Below are 7,147 nucleotides of genomic sequence, written 5' to 3' on the forward strand. Positions count from 1 at the left end.
AGAGGTGCTCTGCTTTTTAGAGTTTCCAGTTTTTCTGTTCTGTTTTTTCCCCATCTTTGTGGTTTTATCTACTTTTGGTCTTTGATGATGGTGATGTACAGATGGGTTTTTGGTGTGGATGTCCTTTCTGTTTGTTAGTTTTCCTTCTAACAGACAGGACCCTCAGCTGCAGGTCTGTTGGAATACCCTGCCCTGTGAGGTGTCAGTGTGCTCCTGCTGGGGGGTGCCTCCCAGTTAGGCTGCTCAGGGGTCAGGGGTCAGGTACCCACTTGAGGAGGCAGTCTGCCGGTTCTCAGATCTCCAGCTGCGTGCTGGGAGAACCACTGCTCTCTTCAAAGCTGTCAGACAGGGACATTTAAGTCTGCAGAGGTTACTGCTGTCTTTTTGTTTGTCTGTGCCCTGCCCCCAGAGGTGGAGCCTACAGAGGCAGGCAGGCCTCCTTGAGCTGTGGTGGGCTCCACCCAGTTCGAGCTTCCTGGCTGCTTTGTTTACCTAATCAAGCCTGCGCAATGGCGGGCCCCCCTCCCCCAGCCTCGCTGCCGCCTTGCAGTTTGATCTCAGACTGCTGTGCTAGCAATCAGCGAGACTCCGTGGGCGTAGGACCCTCCGAGCCAGGTGCAGGATATATTCTCCCGGTGTGCCGTTTTTTAAGCCTGTCGGAAAAGCGCAGTATTCGGGTGGGAGTGACCCGATTTTGCGGTCTGTCACCCCTTTCTTTGACTAGGAAAGGGAACTCCCTGACCCCTTGAGCTTCCCGAGTGAGGCAATGCCTCACCCTGCTTCGGCTTGCGCACGGTGCGCGCACCCACTGACCTGCGCCCACTGTCTGGCACTCCCTAGTGAGATGAACCCAGTACCTCAGATGGAAATGCAGAAATCACCTGTCTTCTGCGTGGCTCAGGCTGGGAGCTGTAGACCTGAGCTGTTCCTATTCGGCCATCTTGGCTCCTCCCCACCCTAGTCTGGTAAGTTCTATGTCATATTTCTAAACTACAGAAGAGTAAGAGAATACATTTGCCTTGTTTTAAGTTGCTATGTGTGGGAATTTGTTACAGCATCAATAAAAAACTAATACAGAAAACAACTGAATTTTGAACAAACCACACGGAAATGAGTTGATAACTTATGTAAAAAATATTAACCTTGACTTACCTCATGCCATAGACAAAAAAAAAAGATGTCAAATGTGTCAAATACCTAATGATAAAAGACAAAACTATAATATTTATGAAAAAAAATAGTATCCTGTCATGAAATGCTTCAGTAAATTCCTAAATCTTTGAAGTAGACAAAGATTTTTTAAGTAGGAGACAAAAAGGAAATATAAAGCAAAAAAATGATAAATTGACTTTATTAATTTTTTAAAATTCAGTTTTGAAAGACATTATTAATAAAATTAAAAGATGAAATATAGATTGGGAAAAATACTATTAGTAGAACATATATCTAACCACGGACTTATATCCAAACCATGTAACAGATTCTTACAAAGCAAAACAAATAAATAAATAGCTTCATAAAAATTGGCAAAGTGTGAACATTATCTCACAAATGAAGAGTAAAAATGCTTAATAAGCACAACAATAAATGCTCAACATTATTAGTCGTGAGAGAAATAAAAATTAACATCCTAATTAGAGACTACAATATACTCATTGGAAAAGCTACAGTTCACAAGACTGATAGTACCAAGGGCTAGCAAGGATGTGGAGCAACTGAATCTCTCATATACTGCTTGTGGGAATCTAACATGATACACTCCATCTAAGAGTCATCTTGACAGTTACATATGAATTTAAAATACAGTTTCTATATGACCCATCAATTTTACTCCTAGGTATTTACCCAAGCGACACAAGAATATATGTCAATAGAAAGGCTTTTACACAAATATTCATAGAAGCTCTATTCATAGTAGTCAATATCTGGAGACAAACTAAATCTCCCTCAACCAGTGAACAGATATTGAAATTGTGACATATCTATACAATCGGATACTATTTATGAATAAAAAGGGATTATCTGCTGATTTGCACTACATAAATTGGATTAATATTCAAAATGTTAAGTTGAGCGAATGAGGCCAGTAAGAAAAGAGTACATAATAGTATTATTTTATTATTAATTTCTGTATTAGTTAAAATAATTTATAGGGACAGAAAGCAGAGTAGAGGTTGCCTGTATATGGCAGAAAAACTTTGGATTAAGTGTACAAGGCCATAAAAAGTGATGTGAATGTTTCTTGTCTTTATTGAATTGGTGATTACACAGTTGTATACATTTGTCAAAACATATCAAATTGTACTTCTAAAATAATGGATTCTATGTACAAGTTAGTACTAAATAAAGTTGACTTAAGATATGATTTATATAGGAAACAAACAACTAACAACAAAAGATACTTAGATGATATTCTGAAGTTTAGCAAATTACAAATATCTAATTTTGACTTTCAAATCTCTGCCCAATTTGCACCAAACCCACATTTCCACACTTCTCTTCTGCCACTGATCTGCATACAACAAAAATGAATTCCAAATTTTCTATCAAACATGATTATTTTTTGTTCTGTTTGTTGTCCTGATATTTCTATCTTCCGTTTATTCCCAGATTCTGTTTTTTTGCATATTATATTCTTTGTCTTAACTCCACTTTTTCAAATCTTACTCCTCAAGCTATATACTCCACTTAGATATTAACTTCCCTATGATACCTTTCTTGAATCCTCCCCTTTTGATGCAGGCAAACCCCAAAGTTGAGCCCTAGCCTGGGAGAGTTCTTGTATTTGGCTTCACCCAGGAGATAATTCAAGAGTGAGCCAACAGAGTTAAGTGAAACTAAAACAAATTTATTAGAGCAACTGAGTACAGGAAAATGGCTGTTCCATAGACAGAGCAGGGCTACCCCATAGACAGAGCAGCACTTGTGGATTGCTGGCTAGCTATATTTATAGCTACTCCCTAATTATATGCTAAACAAGGGACAGGTTATTCATAAATATTCTAGAAAAGGGATGCGGAGTTCACAGAACCCAGGATTCCTCCCCTTTTATATAATGTAAAGTTATTTGTAGGCATTGTCATGGCATGTAAACTGTCATGGCTCTGGTAGAAGTATCTTTTAGCATGAAAATTAATTATAATTAGCATTTAATGAGCAGTGAGGGAAACTAGAAGTTGCTTTCATCAACATCTTGGTTTTACCTGGTTTTGGATGGCTTCTTTACTGCATTCTGTTTTGACCAGATCCTGTTTCGATCAGTGGGGTAGTGACCAGTGCTTGGAAAACAAGTTCTGCTGATCTTCTACCTCACTTTCATTTGTGCTTCTATTTATTTACCCAAAACTTCCCGTTTTGTATTAAAGAACTAAGATCCATATTTTGGTATCCACCACAGCAACTTGCTGATTTTATTGCTTATAATACTCCTTATACAAATCACTGATGCAAAAACCAATGATTGAATGAATACATGGATATGAAGACATAAAAGGCAAAAAAAATTGTGGACAGAAGTGTTCACTGTGTGAACAAAAATTTGCAATTATATGGAATTTATCTATTGTATTTTTGTTGCAATTTGCAAGATGTGACTACAAAAATTGCCCAAGCATTTATGAACATAGGAAGTACAAATTGCTGATTGTCACAATCCAAAAGAAAAGCTTTCAAATAATGGGCAGATTCCCTGGAAAACATGGTGGCAAACTGACAACTGTCTTACTTGGAGAATTAATTGGTCCTCTAAATTTCCAAAATTTTGATCTATTTTATGATGAAATAAAGACAATTGCATGGTGGTATCATATGTAATTATATTTTGGTCATTTTCTACTTTCGAGACTCAAATATCATTACTATACATATTCTGCTCTCCTTTATCTCCAGCTCTTTACAAATATGTTACATTTGGAAGTTTTTGATATTTTATATAAGCCTTTTGCAAAGCTGAATGTTTAAATTACTTTCTTGTTGCCATTGATAAAGTATATTTTCTATTTTATTAAAAAATTAAAGGAAGACCTGTGGGGTCTAAAAAATAGATTTCTGTGATTTCTCTTTGCTTTTGAGAATGACTTATGAAGTCCAGACGTTCATAAACTGAGATTCCATACCTTAGAGAAAATAAGCTAGAATTTATTTCATAATTAGTGGTTTGCATTATGAAATGGTCTCTACCAAATTCACATGGTGAATTTAAGTCATATTTAACCACACAATGTCATTCCAGATGATGAAAAATGGGTAAGAGCAAACTTCCATTTTTCATCCAGATAAAAAACCTCAAAGGAGTTTGGAATCATGTGTCTATTTTACATGGCTGAATCTAAAAATATATCACCATAACTGAGTTCAGTTCATTAAAGGGTATTTATTTAGAGGAACAGTATTCTTCCTGCTGTATTTTTATATGACTTGAGCTATTTATTAAAGTTATGTTTTCACGAAATGGCACAGAATATATCAGCATTGCAGAATTGAGGATTTTTAAAGAAAAATCTGTATTTATTATTCTAATTAGAAAAAGTACATTCTTTCTAAAAAGAAAAGAATTCTTTTTAAAAATTTTCTTTTTTTAATTATTATTGTACTTTAAGTTTTAGGGTACATGTGCACAATGTGCAGGTTAGTTACATATGTATATAAAAATTTTCAAACATAAGTTTGATAAGTTTATGGTCATCCTGTCCTTGAATTTTCCATTGAATACCTCATGATGGTTTACTAAATATTGCAGCAGAGTAAGCATGCCTTTCACATCATCCAGAATTAATTCAGCAATAATCTGAAATAGCTGGCACAACACTCACTGTGATTACCAAAAATTTAGAGAAAACCTTCAATAAAAGCAGGGATCATGGAACAAATTGGTGCAATTAGCAGCATGACCAGCCTAAGGGGGCAATGCATTTGAATAAAATGAATTTTCCATCCACCTTCTATTAAGTGGCCTTGTTCAAGGTCACTCTCTAAAATTAAAATGTTGGCTTGTTGTTAGCTATAAGTAGGGTTTGCTTGGGGTAATTCCAGTTTATACATGTAGTTCTGGCATCACCATGAATAATTCCACCTTTCACTCTCAAAAGTGTTCCAATTTAGATAATATATTATATGGTTATCCTATCCATAGAATAGAATCACTGGCACAATTTATGAGGTTCTTTGTAGTCTGCCCTAAGGCTATATTTCAGATACTGTCTCTTCTATTTGTACCTTATCCTTTAGATACGTGAAACTATTATTTTCTAAAAGCCTCATGCATTGCTGTACCTTTATATTACTGTACATATGGTTCTTTCTGCCTGAATTGTCTTCCTCTGCTTTTTCACAAAGTGATTTTTTATTCATTTTTAGAGGCACAAACATCGAGTCCTCTGGAATGACTTCTCTAAATCCTTTGGCATAAGATTGGAAAAGCAGTTTCAGCTTCTTTAGTTACAAATGGATTGCTAAGCCATATTTCAGTTTAGTGATAAAGTGCCTAGGGCCATTAGCAAAGGAATTATGCCACAGGCAGGGGAGTAGAGTGTGGCAGGTGAGTCTGCTATTTTACCATTCCTGCCCTTAGCAGTGTTTGATGCCTTTCACTCTGTAGTTCTGAACATTTAATTTATTTATATCCTTTATACCACTGTAGTACATAGAATTCTAAGACCCTAACATTTCTACCCTCTGGTATATATATGCCCTGAATAATCCTTTTCACTTCAATGTGGACAGGGCCTGTGAATGTGTTGATGTATCACTCCTGTTATTAGGTTACCAGTCAATTGACTGTGAGTTAATCAAAAGAGAGATTATCCTGGGTGGATTGAATGAATCATATGAGCCTTTAAAAGGGACTGGTCTGTTCCTGAAGTCAGAGGTCTGAGTGTGAGTGAGAGCAGGTGTATAAAAGAGCAATGTTGCAAAGACCCTAGAGTGGCCTCTACTAGCTGAGAGTAATCCCTGGCTCACAACCTGCCAGAAAAATTGACCTTAGTACTACAACTGTCAGAGATTTTAAGTTGCCCCAAAACCTCAATGATCTTTGAATAGGATCTTTATCTCCAAATAGAAACAGAGGTCAACCCACACCTTGATTTCAACTTGGCAAAACCTTAAGCAGAGGACTCAGCGAACATGTGCTTGGACTTCTGAACTACAGAACTGTGAGATAATAAATTGGTGTAATTATAAGTTGCTAAATTTGTAGTCATATATTATCTGAAATAGAAAACAAGTGCAATCATTTAGCACATTAATAAGTATTTACTTTTATTCAGGAATTATGTAACTTTATTTAGTATTTGCTTAGTAATAATTATTGTGAGTTTTTGAGCATGGGAACTATGTCTTATTATCTTTTTTATGCTCAATCCCTATCAGAAGTTGTGTATTAAATGAATATTTGTCAAACAAATAAACAAATGGTGCCTAGTTTCCTCTTGTTGCTTAGAGTGCCATAATAGAACTAACTACATAAGTCCAATTTCCCCAGGTAATGTCCCAAGTCCTGAATCTCTCCATCCTGCTTTTTAACCTATCCAAATTTACCTGCTGGCTGATTTTGGTTATTAGATACCAATTTTGTGCGTTTCATATTAATATCTGCTGTTCTTTCTTAATGAGAAACTGGAAAGAGAATTAAACACTAATGCCCTAAGACATCCCTTTCATGTAATAAAACAACTTATATTCTGTGCATCTATAATGGTTCTAGTTCTGCACCAACTTTGAAAAGATTGAGAAAAAATCCACTCAAATTCTTTTTAGTCTTCTGTGTTTTAGATGAGGATAGGATCATCCTAAACGCGAATGGCTTCATGTGCCATATTTTTCAGTACCAGGTGATATGGTTAGGCTTTATGTCCCCACCCAAACCTCATCTTGAATTGTAATTCCCATAATTCGTACTTGTCTAGGGAGAGACCTGGTGGGAGGTGATTGGATCATGGGGGCTGTTTTCCCCATGCTGTTCTCATGACAGTAAGTGAGTTCTCACAAGATCTGATGGTTTTATAAGGGGCTCTTCCCCCTTCACTCCTCACTCTTCTCTCTCCTGCCACCTTATGAAGAACAGCATGTTTCCTTCCACTTCTGCCATGATTGTAAGTTTCCTGAGGCCTCCCCAGTCATGTGGAACTGTGAGTCAATTAAATCTTTT

General features: G+C 36.5%; 1 long non-coding RNA gene across 1 annotated transcript; it reads left to right on the forward strand.

Annotated features, from left to right (window-relative positions):
* Positions 1-463: 463 nt before the first annotated feature.
* LOC104003994 (uncharacterized) lies at positions 464-6,419 on the forward strand. The gene is made up of 3 exons (XR_676798.3): positions 464-615; positions 725-965; positions 6,059-6,419. It is a non-coding gene; the product is annotated as an uncharacterized LOC104003994 (long non-coding RNA).
* Positions 6,420-7,147: the final 728 nt, after the last annotated feature.

This window comes from Pan troglodytes, chromosome X (assembly GCF_028858775.2).
Source record: "Pan troglodytes isolate AG18354 chromosome X, NHGRI_mPanTro3-v2.0_pri, whole genome shotgun sequence".
In the NCBI taxonomy this organism is placed as follows: domain Eukaryota; kingdom Metazoa; phylum Chordata; class Mammalia; order Primates; family Hominidae; genus Pan; species Pan troglodytes.